At 36.9% G+C, this 15,437-nt stretch overlaps 1 protein-coding gene and 1 long non-coding RNA gene across 2 annotated transcripts in view; one reads left to right on the top strand and one right to left on the bottom strand.

Moving 5' to 3' along the window:
• The window catches only part of PLCXD3 (phosphatidylinositol specific phospholipase C X domain containing 3), a 166,818-nt gene that overhangs the window by 68,537 nt on the left and 82,844 nt on the right, over positions 1-15,437 (top strand). The window lies entirely within an intron of this gene.
• Positions 12,569-15,437, bottom strand: part of LOC147914607 (uncharacterized) — a 39,880-nt gene continuing 37,011 nt past the window's right edge. The window contains exon 3 of the long non-coding RNA XR_015555100.1: positions 12,569-13,895. This is a non-coding gene — a long non-coding RNA (uncharacterized LOC147914607). The remainder of the gene's footprint in view (positions 13,896-15,437) is intronic.

Below are 15,437 nucleotides of genomic sequence, written 5' to 3'. Positions count from 1 at the left end.
TTTACAAGATTTCATACCACAGGATTGGATACATGGCCTCTCTGCTCATTGTGCCCTGCATAACGCATGTGACTGAGGGGGTGAGTGGAGAATAGAATCCAGGCTGCAATCTGGTCACCAAGCTGGGCTCCCTGACCTCCTTCACTAGGTCAGAACTTTCTATTATTAGCCATTGTCCCTATTGCAATTATATGTTATTAATACCCATCTCTTCATTACTAGTGAGGAGAGGGTCCAGGTCTGCTTTTACTCACCATCATATCCCCAGCACCTAGCACAGTGTTTGGCATGTAGAAGATACTCAATAAATATCATTGAATGAATTAATAAATGAATGAGAGGTCAAGTGACTTGCCCAAAATCACACATAAAAAGCAAACTTGGGGTGCTTTGTAATATAGCAACTTGGGCAGCATTCACAAGGGCAAATGGAGGTAAGCAAAGATGTGTAGAACCATGAGAATTCACAGCTTTTGGAAAGTAGCCCCCAGGATCTTTCTTATTTTATCATAATTTTTTTGTTATTGTTGTTCAGGAAGATTCACCCTGAGCTAACATCTGTGCCAATCTTCCTCTATTTTGTATGTGGGTCACCACCGCAGAATGGCCACCAAAAGTGGTGTATGTCCACACCCAGGAACCGAACCTGGGCCGCCAAAGCAGAGCATGCCAAACTCAACGACTAGGCCGCAGGGCCAGCCCCTTATTTTGTTATAATTTTTTGTTGAAGTATGTTGACATACAATATTGTATTAGTTTCAGATGTACAACAACATAGTGATTTGATGTTATTTACATTCCAAAGTGGTCACCCTGATAAGACTAGTAACCATCTATCATCATACAGAGTTATTAGAATATCACCGACTATATTCCCTATGCTGAACATTACATCCTCATGACATTTATCTTATGACATTTATTTTATGAAATTTATACTTCTCCCCTCTTACCTATTTCTTCAGTGGCTGTGTGCGCGTCTCCTGCTGTTTCCCTGTGCAGAGGGAGAGGAGTGAATGGCTCTGGTGCTGCTGCTGAATGTGTTTGCAATGCACGTGCCATTTGTGCTGAAACGCTCCATCCCATGGGCTCCAATCAGATCATATCACATCACAGCTACACAAGTGACCCGTTCTTTTTCCCTTCCCATCCCTAGGCTTTTAATGGAAGGAGATTAGAGGAGGGGGGAAAAACCATATTACCTCAAGGGAAAGAAGTCATTTCATGTTTTTGTTTCTATGCATTGAAGAATTGATTCACAAGGTTTTAATGTATTACTTGGTATTACAGCAATTTTCTCTCCCTACTCTGAGGGTTCTGATTAGATCAACCGAGATGAGACATGCTGCACTCATACCGCTTTAATCGTTCTTAGGATGAGCATTTTATTTCCTGATGTCTACTGTCATCTTTGCAAGTCAGTAATAGAACACCTAGGCACCAAGAACTCAGGTCTAGTTTCTCCTGTGCCTGAGCAAACATGGAAAAATCTATAAAATTGCTCTCAGAGGTTACTGAGAAATTCATCTAGCTGCCTCCATCTTGAGAAGGAAGAAAGTGGTGTTTTGGCAATGATTGAGTGGGATACTTTATAATAGGGAGGCTTTGGGGAGCTAACGGCAGTCCATGTTTCTGGCTTTCTCTTTAGCACTACTTAGATGACTAAATAGGTGGAAAAAGAGGCAAAAGGGAAAAAGATAAGTATCATTTAATGAACACTGGCCATATTCCAGGTTATGAGCATTAGGGATTTACTATTATATAATCTTCAAACAGGGCGATGAGGTTGGTGTGATTACTTTCACTTAGGATGTGGGCTCTGAGGCTCAGAGAAGCAAAGATTTGCCCAAGGTTACCTGGTTGGTAAGTAACAGAGTCCAAATTCTCATCGTGTTCTGACTCCAGGAAAGGAGTGGCCACAAAGGCAAGGAAGGCAGGCTGGTGCCAAGCATGTTACCTCTGAGCTCCTCCTTCATGTAGTGGAGGGATCTCGGCCGTCAGGCTGATGAACAGAGCAGGCTGTGCTCTGCAAGACTGATCGAACAGAGCTTCAGGTGTGCAATATTCTGACCTCGCCATTCAGCACCAGCTCACTGCTCCGGGACCTTGAAAATAAGGTCAAGTTCCTTGTGCCGTAAGAAAATGGTTCTCGGTTAAAAAAAAACTATGGGCAAGGCAAAGTAAGATGTGGACAGAGCAGGCAGCCCCTTCTGTTCTTTCATAGGAAAAGAAAAGATACGTTAGCCAATTCAACCTGTAAAAATGTCAGTTCAATGAAAATATCAGGAAAGCCACTGGAGTGCGACTATTTATTTGAGACAAAACAACTGGTTGACTACAATTTTTTGTTTTCATGTCTAAGTTACATTATTAATTTAAAATAAACAGAATCTTCTTGCTCCCATTTATTTACTTAGCAAATTTCTGTTATGTACTGACTGTAGCTCATTCTGATCAGTGCTCAGGCATCATGTACATGATCCCCTCCCTTGTGGAACTGAGCTGTCTTACTTGCTTTTCTCTGGCAGGTTGTGTTTGGAAAGGACAGTTTTAAAGTAATTTCTGGAGGAGTAGACATTGAAAAAATGACATGCAATTTATCACTGAAATTTTTAAGACCTTATCAAATAAATAGGGAGTAAACAACCTCAATTCCGTACATCTTCCCCCTGCCCTCTCCTCCCCTCCCCTACCCACCTCTCTTCTCCCCTCCCCTTCTCTTCCCTTCTTACTTTCCTTTGTCTTTTGAATAAACCCATGCTGGACACCAGAGAAGTGATAGTAGCCAAAGAAATGAGAGTTTTTCAGTTGTGACAAACTTACCTGAATTTCACAGTGGGAACATTTTGAAAGAAACTCCTGTACTTTTAGCACCAGTATGAGAATTGCAATTTTTGCATTAAAAGTGTTTTTACTTTTAATTTCATAGTAGGGGGAGGGGGACTTGTAATATTATTCAGGCTGGGGGCCTCTGAAAGCCTTAATCTGCTCTGGATTATAAAGGCAATGTAAACAATTTCACAGCATTCAAGGGCAGGTAACAAGGGAAAGTTGCATCCTTTGTGGGTGGACACTGGGTAGTTGGGAGAAGTCCCTCTTGTCTCCCAGACAGAGGCATCGCTCACCTCTACTTTGTCTTTCTGTCTCCTCCATCCTCTTCTCGCCCCTGACTGGCTTCTCCCTCTTGCTCATCCTGCTCAAGGTTCCACGTGACTGCCTTGGGCTCTTCTATATGCAACAAACCTCATGGCCCTAGCACCCATCATGGCCCAGTTGTAGGATAATGGCTTGAAATCAGAGGTAATCATATTACTATCCCCCTCCTAAATTTCTAAAAACAGTGTCATCTGAATTCTGAAGTCATCAGCGTCTGTCAAAAACCTTATCTCTATTAGAGATTTGTAAGTAATGGCTCAGCAAGACAGCCAGGTCAATGAGACCTCCCTCTGTAGGTTTTAATGTAATATACTCCACATTTAGTCTGAAAACAATCAAACAAAAGGGATGATTAGATTTTGTTCTGCTAGTTTTCTTTTTGAGTGAAGAACACAAAGGTGAACTATATAGACAGGCACCCAGCCATTTAATGTAATATCTTATGAATATTTCCCTCCCAAGTCATGTTGCATAATTTCTAGAACCTCTCTATAAAATTATCTACCTTGACAAGAAAACTTAGGATAAATTTATTACAAAAGTGATTGTGCTACGTGGATAAGGAGAACATATTGGTGGTTACCGGAGGAGAAGGGGGTGGGGGGAGGGTGAAAGGGGTAAAGGGGCACATATGGATGGTGATGGATAAAAACTAGACTATTGTGGCTGAGCAAGATGCAGTCTATATAGAAACTGATATATAATGATGTATACCTGAAATTACACAATGTTATAAGCCAATATGACCTCAAATATAAAAATTTTTTAAAAGTGACTGCATTATATGAATAAATCTATAACCTAATACAAAAGTCACCACCAAGTAATGTGTGAGAATTTGTAAGTCTAAATATCAAGAATTTTATAGCAGTGTTTATGGCATAGATTGTGGTGATGGTTTCATGAATGTAAACTAATCTCCAAACTCATCAAGTTGTGTACATTAAGTATGTATAACTTTTTGTATGTCACTCATACCTCAAGAAAGTGGTTTAAAAAATAAATGTCAAGAATTTTGTATACTCAGTGTATTTTTTACCTTTACAAACTCTTACCACAGTCTCTCATTTTTTACAGAGGAATGTGCATAAATAACTATTTTTCTCATTCTTATTCAAACCAGAGAATAGGCCAGTGATTCGATCTATGACCATTCTTCAATTAAATAAAATTTTGTGTAATAACCCAAAATCTGGTGCTTGGAATTCAAAACATCATCAGTGAGAGATAAAAATCCCTGCATGGATATAGATTGATGATTTCCAGCCCTGGGAGTTGGCACAGATCTTCTCTAACTCTGACGTTTTGTGCATCTGCTAGGTGACTCTTGCCCGTTGGATGGTAAGCTTCTCAGTAGAGAGTTCTTTTCTCACATATTTCCAAGTGAAGACAATTTGGTCAAATACTCATTAGAGGACAACTGATTGGCCAGCCAAAGCTGGGGGAAAATAGTTCCTAGAGCCAGCTTGGATAAGCAGCAGATGGAAACGTTGTGATGGGCTGGAGGGGCAGAGCTCTGAGTTGCCAGAATTTCCTCTGTCTTCCATTGTAACTTTTCTATTTTCTTTACACTTGACAATACGTTTTCAAGGATGATTTAAATATTTCATTCCCCATCCCAAAGCTTTTGGGTAATTTATGTCTTCAAATTATACAATTCGAAGTACTGCTCTCCTCCCCTTGGAGGTGTCCTGGAGAGAAACAAGAGAAGGACACTAAACAAACAAACGAGTACTTTCCCTTGGCACACAGCACACCCAGGTCAGAGAATTCTCCTGCAGGCTGGCCAGGTTAATTTTGGACAGGTGAAGACTCGAGCAGCGAGGCGGTGAAATCCCAACCATGTTTGTGAAGCATTTTGTGACCTTCCTAAATATTCCTGCCTCATGAAGCCCTGTTATCAGAAGATGTGGAAATTTTTGCTGCTTCAGGCTGTAGCTGTTTTCAATAAATTGAATTAGTGCTGTTTCCATGTTTAACCTTAGAAAACTACAGACGGGTTAATTCTTTATGATTTCACTATGTTGGTTTTGTAATCTAATCCTACCCAGAGTTTCAAGCAACTGTTTGATTCATTTCAATTCAGCAAACATTTCTTGGGTTCATTTCTCTCTCATGGAAAGAAAATTAATTAAATATATGTATTTACTTTATTGACAAGAATTTATATAGCATTTGCTATATGCAAGGAACTGTTAAAAGTGCTTTACAAATATTAACTCATTTAATTTGTAACAACTTTATGAGGTAAGTACTAGTATCAGTCCTATGAGACAACTAAGGCACAGAGAGGTTAAGTAACTTGCTCAAGGTTGCACAGTTAGCAAATGACAAAGCTAGGATTTAAACTCAGACAATCTGGCCCTAGAGTTTGCTCTCTTCCCCTATTCCATTTAGTTTTCAGTCTTATCCATTCCTGACTTCATTGGGAGATCACTTGCTCTTTCCTAAGCAATCCCTAGCAGAAAACAGACCACAGATCCAATGGCTTCTCTAAGTGGTGTGAGTTTTCACAGGTAATACAGTATTTTTGTTTTGGTGATTGACAGCATGCCTAGTGTGATAGACAGAATGAGTAATTTCCCCTTTGAGGGTTGAATACCCGCAAAGTTTGGGCTGCCTGGGTACGGCCTGAGTAGTATAGATATAGAGAGACTTTCTAGGAAACTGGAATAATTCAGTACCTCTCCAAGGCAGAAATACTCTCTTCCAGCTCTACAAGTCAGTCCACAGTCTGACTATTCCAGTCTCTTCAAATAGTCAGAACTCAGGGAGAATTTGAAATTGCAATTTGCAGTTGTTTTACCCCATCCCATTTACCTTACTGTGATACCAATTTTTTTAAACTATCTTTCTGTGATACCAATTTTTTAAAACTGTCTTTCCTCACCAACTGTTTGTTTTTTAAAAACATATGAAGCTTCTATAAGGCATTTTCTTTGTGTAGAAAAATGCACTAAATATTAGGGTTGGAAACAGGGAGAATGAGAGGATTGATTTAAAAAATTAAACAATTTCTGAAAAAATACCAGAGTAGACTAGGGTGCAGACTCTTGTACTAAAACACTGTATTAGTTTGCTAGGGCTGTTGTAACAAAATACTACAGACGGAATAGCTTAAACAACAAAAGTTTATTTTTTCACAGTTCTGGAGACTGAAGTCCAAGATCAAGGTGTCAGCAGATTTAGTTTCCTCTGAGGCCTCTCTCCTTGGCCTGCAGATGGCCACCTTCTCCCTCTGTCCTCACATGGTCTTTTCTCTATGCATTCACACCCCTGGTGTCTTTTTTTGTGTTTTTGAATTTCCTCTTCTTATAAGGACACCAGTCAGATTGGATTAGGGCCCACCTTAATGGCCTCGTTTTGACTTCATCACCTCTTTAAAGGCCCTATTTCCAAATACAGTCACATTCTGAGGTTAGAGGCTAGGGCTTAGGACTTCAACACATGAATTTTGTAGGGACACAATTTAGTCCATAACAGACATCTAGGGATGCTGGGTGAAATATAATTTTGTTAAATGTATGTTCGAACTTAGAAGAAAGGTATAGAAATTCTGGTGAGCCAGAGATAGAGAGGGAGCTAAAAGCTAGAGGAATTGTCTTCCATTTAAGCCATGGCTGATTGGGTTACAAAGTGTGGAGGGAAGAATAAAGCTTAGGTTTGAATGTCTTCCCAGGGATAGAAGGCGAGATATGTGACCCAAAGAGATCCCACAGAAGGTGGGAAATGCGTACTGAGATTACTGACACAAGATGGGAACCTTGAAGGACTGCTACCCCAAGAAAAGGGGGCTAAATGGATTCACCACTTGGCTTGGGAGAAATGCAAGATGTTTATTTCTTTTCTGGTTTTGAGTAGATTAAAAGAAATGTTCCCATTTGCCTTTAATGGGATTGAAGCCCAAATTTATCCTACCTAAGTAGTACTTCAAATGCTAGGCGGAAAAATTAATAAAAAAGTTGTTCCCATGTGGATGATATTCGTGGGGTGAAAGCAGGCAGAAAATACCAAACTGTCTGGGTGCAACACTTCAACTACCCAGACTCCCTTAGGAAAGGGAGTCAAGATTCCCTTAGGAAAAACAATCCTTGCTTAAAATGACTTCCCAATAAAAAGTCCCAAAACACACTGGGAAATTATCTACCATAAACACAAGGCAGCAGATAATTAATTTGTAAGGCTGGCTAAAGGATTAGCAACCACAAAACTTGAGATAAGAGACAAATTGTCTGAAAGAGACATTCACAAAAGTATAGCTAAAATTATTAAAGAGATTAAACAAAGATTTAGAAGCCAAAAGGAAAGAGTAAGATGTCATTTAAAAGAATAAGGGAAATACGAAAAATATAACAAATAAGATTTCTATATATTGAAGATTTTTCACTGAATTTAAAACAAAATATACTGGGTAAGTAGCAGATTACACACAGCTGAAGAAATTTAATGAACTAGAAAACAGAGCTGAGAAAATTAACAAGACTAAAACACTGAGTGAAAGAAATGAAAATGTGAATGACAGGGTAAGAGTCATGGAGGATAGAATAAGAAAATCCAAAGTAAAGCTAATAGGATTTCTGAGAAAAATAGAGAGAATAGAGAATGGGCAACATTCAAAGAAATCATGGTTGAGAATTTTCCAGGTTTGATTAGCAAGATGAATCCTCGTTTTGAAAAACCCCATGGGTCTTGAGTAGGAAAACAAAAAATAAATCTGCATATAAACATATTGTAGTGAAATTGCAAAACAACAAAGACAAAGAAAAAGGTCTTAATAGCAACAAGAGAGGAAAGATTGATATGTTACAAAGAATAAAATCAATTAGCAGAATTCACAATAAAATCATTAGTGATCAGAAAAGAGTGAAATAATACCTTCAAAACATGTTACCAGTAATAGTCATTCTAGAATTCTCTATTTAGATAAATTATTATTTAAATGAGAACAAAATAAAGACATTTGCAGAAAAACAAAAACTGAGAGAACTGATTACTCAGACTCTCATCAAATGAATTACCTTAAAAAGAAGGAAACTTTAAGAAGGAATGGGGTGCAAGAAGTAATGGTGAGCAAAGAAATTAACAAATATGTATGTAAATCTAAATGAAGATTAAATGCAAAACTTAATAATAACAACAATAATTAATACGGGTGAAGGATTAAAAGCAAGGTAGAACTAAAATTCTAGAAAATAATAACATTGTAAAGTGGGAAGGGATAATCAGTTTTCTAAGATCATTATGTTTTTCAAGAGAAGGATAGAAACATTAATGTTAGATTGTTCACTTAAGTATGTTTGTTAAATTTTGAAGGATAAGGACTAAAATAGAAATAGAATATATCACTTCCAGATCAGTGGAAGGAAAAGAGGGAAATAAAGCAAACTTGATCAGTATAAAAGAAGGCATAAAACAATAAGATAGAAAAAGTATGACAAATAGAAGACACAAATAACATGGTGATAATAAGTCCAAATTTATTGATACAATGCATATAAACAAATTGAAAGACAATTAAGAAACAACCTGATAAAAAAAAATGGGTCAAAGACCTTAACAGACACCTGATCAAAGAAGATATACAGAGGAGAAGTAAGCATGTGAAGAGATGCTACACATCATATGTCATAAGGGAAATGCAAATTAAAACAACGATAAAATACCACTGTACATCTATTAGAATGGCCGAAATTCTGAACATGGACAACACCAATTGCTGGGGAGGATGCAGAGCAAGAGGAACTCTCATTCATTGGTGGTGGGAGTGCAAAATGGTACAGCAACTTTGGAAGATGGTCTGGTATTTCTTACAAAACTAGACTTACTCTTACCATATGATCCAGCAATTGTACTCTTTGGTATTTACCCAAAGAAACTGAAAACTTATGTTTGCACAAAAACCTGCACATGGATGTTTATAGCAGCTCTATTCATAATTGCCCAAACTTAGAAGCAACCAAGATGTCCTTCAGGTGAATGGAGAAATAAGCTGTGGTACGTCCAGACAGTGGAATATTATCTAGCACTATAAAGAAATGAGCTATTAAGCCATAAAGAGACGTGGAGGAACCTTAGATGCATATTACTAACTGAAAGGAGCCAATCTGAAAAGGCTGCATATATGATTCCAACTGTGTGACGTCTGCAAAAGTCAAAACTATGGAGACAATAAAATGAGCAGTGGTTGCCAGGGTTTAGGATGCAGAAGGGGATGAATAGGTAGATGTTTAGGGCAGTGGAACCATTCTGTATGGTACCATAGTGATGAACACACATTATTATACCTCTGTCCAAACCCACAGAATGTACACACCAAGAGTGAACCTTAATGGAAACTATGGACTTTGAGTGATAATGATGCATCAATGTTGGTTCATCAATTGTAACACAGGTACCCCTCTGGTACCTCTGGGGGGATGTTGATAATGGGGGAGGCTCTGCATGTGTGAGGGTAGGGATAATGGGAAATCTCTGTACTTTACACTCAATTTTGCTGTGAACCTAAAACTTCTCTAAAAAATAAAGTCTATTTAAAAAAAAAAAGACAATTAGGAGACAGTTTCAAAGAATCCTGCTTTTATGATCTTCACGAGAGACACACTTGGGATATAAGAACACAGAAAAGTTGAAAGTAACAGGAAGGAAAAAATATACTAAGTAAATATTAATAAAAGAAAGTTGATGTAGCTCTGTTAATATCACATAAATTAGACTGTAAGGCAAAAAGCATTATTATGAGAGAAAGATAGTTACCATACAATGATTAAAAGAACAATTCACCAAGAAGCTCAAACAAGCCCTAAAGCTGCATACACCTAACAAAATAGCCTCAAAATATATAAAGTATAAGCTTACTGTACTTCAATAACTAAATCCACAGTTTTACTTGAGGAATATTTTTTAGCATAATTCTCATATCACATGCTAGACCATGCAGTTAAAAAATTACTAAGGGTATGCATGATTTGACAAGACAATAAGCAAACTTGATAGCATGGGTATCTGGAATTGTGCTCCCCCAAATGAAAAGATCCTCATTCTTTTCCAGCACATTTGGAATATATTTAAATATTAACCACATATTAGGTCACATAGCAAGGGTCAACAAATACCAAGATTAAATATCAAGAATATACATACCAAGTTCTTATTTACAGTGCAAAAAATAAATCAATAAATAACAAAAACACAGAAAAAATAATTTTAAAAAATTAGGAAATTAAAAATTTAAAATATTTCTTAGGTTGAAGAAAAAGTAATGGACAGTAAAAGTAGATATCAAAATTTATATAATGAGGCTAAACTGGTCCTAAGAGTGAAATTCAGATCATTTTATGTGTATATTAGAAAATTCAAAAGTCAATTAATAAGCTAATTATCTAACTCAAGAAGTTAGAAAAATAAAAAGAAATTAAACCCAAATAAAGGAGGAAAAAATGATAAAAGCAGAAATTGATTAAATATAAATCAGAAAATAGAGACACAACAAAATAAAAATCTATTTCTTTTAATAAAATAGACTAACCTCTAGAAAAATTGCTCAAGAAAAAAACAGAATATAAAAATAAATAATGCTAGAAATGAAGAGAAGGCACAACTATTGGTGCAGTAGAATTTTAAAGAGAAGTCCCTGAATTACTTTATGCCAATATATTTGAAAAAAATGTTTTATGAAAATAGAATTTAATAAAAATGACTCAATTAGAAATAGAAAACCCAAAAGACCTATAATGATTAGGCATAAAAACCAACTCTTTAAAACATCTATCCTAACTAACAGGTATAACATCTGGACCAGACTATGTTCCAAGCATAATCTTTCAAACCATCAAAGAACATATAACCCTATTTCATATAAACTGTTCTGGAGAAGAGGGAAAAATAAATAAATAAATAAATCAAAGAATGCAAGGATATTTTAAAATTAAAAAATCTGTGAATGTTATTCACCACATTAACAGATTTAAAAAGGAAAAAAAGATTTGATCATCTCACAAATATGAGAAGGCATTTGATAAAATTCAACACCCATTCATAATTTTAAAAAAACACACTTTGGCAAACTAAGAATAGAAAAGAGATCCTTAATCTGATAAAGTATATCTACAAAATATCTAAATTTAGCATTCTATTTAACAATGAAAGAGACTCTTTCTCTTTAAATTTAGAAACAAAATAAAGATGCCCACTATCATTACTGCTATCCAGCACTGTGTTGGAGGACCCAATAATATATTAAAAAATGAATAAATAAAACACACCCATTGGAAAGAAAGAAATAAAACTGCTAGTTTTCATAGCAAACCAAGCTATAGGATACCTGAAAATAACTCTAACGAAAGGGACATAGAAACTTTATGAACAAAATTATAACACCCTATTGAAGGACGTAAAAGAAGACATGAGTAAACAAAGAGAAGTATGATGTTGGAAGGTGGGAAGAGTTCAATATAATAAAGATGACAATTCTCCGAAAATTGTTCTATCGATTAATGCAGTCTCAGTCAAAATCTCAATAAGGTTTGTCAATGGATCTGACTAATATATTGTAAAATTCATATGAAAGAATGAAACTCCAAGATTAGCCAAGGCAATTTGGACCAAGAAAGGGAAGAGGAATAGTGAGACTCATTCTATCCAGATATGCAAAGACAGTGGTTGATAAATGTCGCAAGACTGTAGAGTTCAGTAAAAGGCAGAGCTAGGATTAAACCCAGGGTCATATTGCTACCAAGTACACACTCTTACTTTCACACCATGCTCCTTGAGGAGATTTAAGTCATAATTTAAAGCCATCTAGGATTTGATAAAATGGACAGTGTGCGTGTACAAAACAAGGATAAGGAAGTTATTTATAAGAAAGACCAAGCTGATCGATTTGGCTGTTGACCAGATTAAACCTATGTTATGAATAATTATCCAGAAGTGTAGAGTTCTAAAAGTCTTTAAACAATGGTGTATACTTTCTATTATCTATAAAGACACAGAATAAGGATAAAAAATACAATGGGCATGTTAAAAAGAATATATATATATGTAACTCTTAAAGCAAGGTTAAGAACTTTTTATATACATTGGAAAAAATATATAAAATACTTATTTGGAAGAATGTAGGTTGTTTATCATTTCATGAGTGATACTGAGAATTATAGTAAATATCTGAAGAAAAGCATGTCATTACATTGAACTTATTTTATTAATGGATAACGAGGACATGGGATTGCACTGCTCAAGACACCTGAGTTGACTTCCGTCTGAATTTTTGTTAGTCACCTGAAAGTAGAATGGGCACATATTTAAGCTTTCCATTCATCTGGTTTCCGCCAACTGGTTTTGAAGATCTGCTAAACATCTGACACTATAATACTCTGAGACTATTAAAAGAAATATAATTCATAGACCCTACTTACTCTCAAATTCCTTATATTTTAGTTAAAGAGATGTGGTCCAAGCACAATTAAAAAGGAATTAAAGAATGAGCAAAGTGAATCTGACAATAAATTTTATGACAGAGATACACAAACAGAAATGTAAGCAGGGAAGAATTTAATACATTCTCTTTTAGTGTTGGAGTCCTGATATTAAACATGTTTGCCCATTTTTATGTTACTGGAAAATAACTTCTCTAGCGCTTCAGAGATCAGATACTGTTACTGGAAGGGCCTTCGGTTCACTTTGAGAAAGTAGATGGGGATCTGGGGTCTACTAGGTGGGTAGGATTCAACTGAAAGAACAGAGGGAATGCAGGGGGAAAGTGTCCCAATCTATGAGTTTAAAAAATAGTAGGATTTGATTTCCTGTAGCTTCATATAGTGGAGTTAACTGGCCACATGATTGCAAAGAGAAGCTGCCTGAGTCAGTATAGTGAGAACAACCAATAATTTGCAGACAATGTAGAGGGTGATGTGACAAAATTAGGGGGTGTAGGAAAGACTAAAAATGCAGGAAATAATGTCATTCTGTATCTGTGTTCCATGGCCTGGCCTATCATCTGTAATTATCCTACTGTGCAAAGGTAAATTCCTGAACATTGGAGGTCCACTTGCTCAAAGGAGCAGGAGGAATTGGATTGCTAAACACGGCAGGTTTGGCAATAGCCCAGCCTGAGATGTAATCAGTTTGCTGACTAGCAGGAGAAGGAGTTTGGTAGGTAGGCACCGACAGTTTAATTCTTTTGTATCTTTTCTTGTTGCTCTTTATGTTCCTAAAAGAAAATGTGATTGTCATAATCTTGTTTGGTGCAGCATCTGAAGTTGGACGTTTTGGAGGGTGAGGAACACTGGGTTTGTGCCGATAGGTCTTTGGGTTGTTTCATAGCTTGGGCTAGGATTTCTTTTTTTTTTTTTTTTTTTAAAGATTTTATTTATTCATTTTTTTCCCCCCAAAGCCCCAGCAGATAGTTGTATGTCATAGGTTCACATCCTTCTAGTTGCTGTACGTGGGACTCGGCCTCGCGCTGGACGGAGAAGTGGTGCCTTGGGGCGCGCCCGGGATCCGAACCCGGGCCGCCAGCATCAGAGCGCACGCACTTAACCGCTAAGCCACGGAGCCGGCCCTGGGCTAGGATTTCCCTAATAGCTGTATGACTCGGAAAGCTGTGTCCTCAGGGCTGAGGAAGAGTCAAACAGACATAACGGATTCATTTCAAATACATCATATTCCGTGACGTGCGTCTGTTTTCTTCTATTCTCTTTTGTTGTGTACTCTAATTAAGACACATCCAAAAGTTCTTTCTTGTTCTGTGGGTAGAAATTAGACATAAAAAGAAATCCATTTAAGAACTCATACGTGAGATACTTGATATATTTTTTTTGAGTTATAGCTTATACCCCGGAAGCTTTTGAAAAGATTTGAGCATATGATAGCGACAAAATATTTGACACAGAATAATTAAAATAAAAAAATGAAAGGAGATTAGTCATCAAGGGAAAGAGAAAAAAGGAAGTACCATTTACCTCTAACATGGAATTCTTTAGCTACTAAGGGAGCTTGCTAAGGAAGCTCAGAGAAATAATTTGCTGACAGTAATCGTAATCATAATAGTTAGTGTTTTGGCACTGTAGCATTGTGCTAAGTGCTTTACATGCATTACCTCGTTTAACTCTCACAACAGTTCATTGAGTGAGGTTAATCTATGGAATTTCCCCATTTTGCAGCTAAGGAAACTGAGGCAAAAAGAGATTAAGTCATTTCACATGTTGTCACATAGGTAAGAAGTAGTGGAACTGGGCAGTCTAATTCTAGAACCCAAGTCATTGTCTCCAGTATGACCATTGATGTGAAATGATTTAGTGGACAATAGGATTATATTATTCAACAAAATAAGAGGATTTTGCCTTACATCTCTGGGGCTTCAGTCTTAGAATTTTTTAAATTGCTTCATAGCAAACATAGAGTGAAATGTTAGCTACCATTTCTCCACAACTCCAACTATGTCTTGGCATCGTAGGGATTTGTCTGACTTACCATATATGTTGTTGTCTATTGGAAAGAAAATATAATGTCTTAGGAAACTTCTTAAATCTTCCCCTACCTCTTTGATTCTAATATTCCAGGAAATTATTCTAAATAATGAGTGCATTGTATAGGACACTGGCCATCATTTTTTGTAATGTCCTTTTTATTATCATGAAACCTGAGGGTAGGGAGTTTTATCACTGAGGGTAGGGAGTTTTATCTAATTTGAGGGACACATGTGGCTATAAGATCTTGAGCAGAATTGGGAAGGAAGGGACTCTTACTGTTGGCTGTATTTTCCTATTTTCTCTTCTCTGGAAACCCCATAAGAAGGCATTTTCCCTCAAAAGATTACTCCTCAACCCCACTCCTGCCAAACTTCCAACTACATTTCTAATCTACACAGAGAGAGAAGAGGGAACTAATAATAACAAAGTAAGACCCATTGTCTTTCAGTGAAGGGCTGTGGCCTCAGTCACTCCTCCAAGGTGGCAGAACCTAGAACTTTCTGTTGCCTGCAGCTCAGCGTTGGCCTCTCTCTGACTCTACTGCTCTCCATGTACCAGGTGACTTTGATGATGAACACTGTGACCTTAGGGGGTGTAATCGTTCATCATTTCATTGTGAATCATAGGAAATGACAAAATATTTGGGGGTCATATTCTTTCAAAAAATGATGACAGATGCCAGGTCAATGTTGGAATAACAAATGGTTCAGATAGTTAGTGAGTGAATGCGTTTTCAGCTGGAAGCTGGGGTGGAAGATGTGGGGAGGGGGTGTGGCAGGAAGAAGAGAGGGAAGCAAGAAGATATTACTTTCCCTT

Source organism: Ceratotherium simum, chromosome 18 (genome assembly GCF_057802395.1).
Source record: "Ceratotherium simum simum isolate JZ-2026a chromosome 18, ASM5780239v1, whole genome shotgun sequence".
NCBI classification, from domain to species: Eukaryota; Metazoa; Chordata; class Mammalia; order Perissodactyla; family Rhinocerotidae; genus Ceratotherium; species Ceratotherium simum.
The sequence above is the reverse complement of the archived record's forward strand: the minus strand, read 5'-3'. Positions and strand labels throughout refer to the sequence as shown.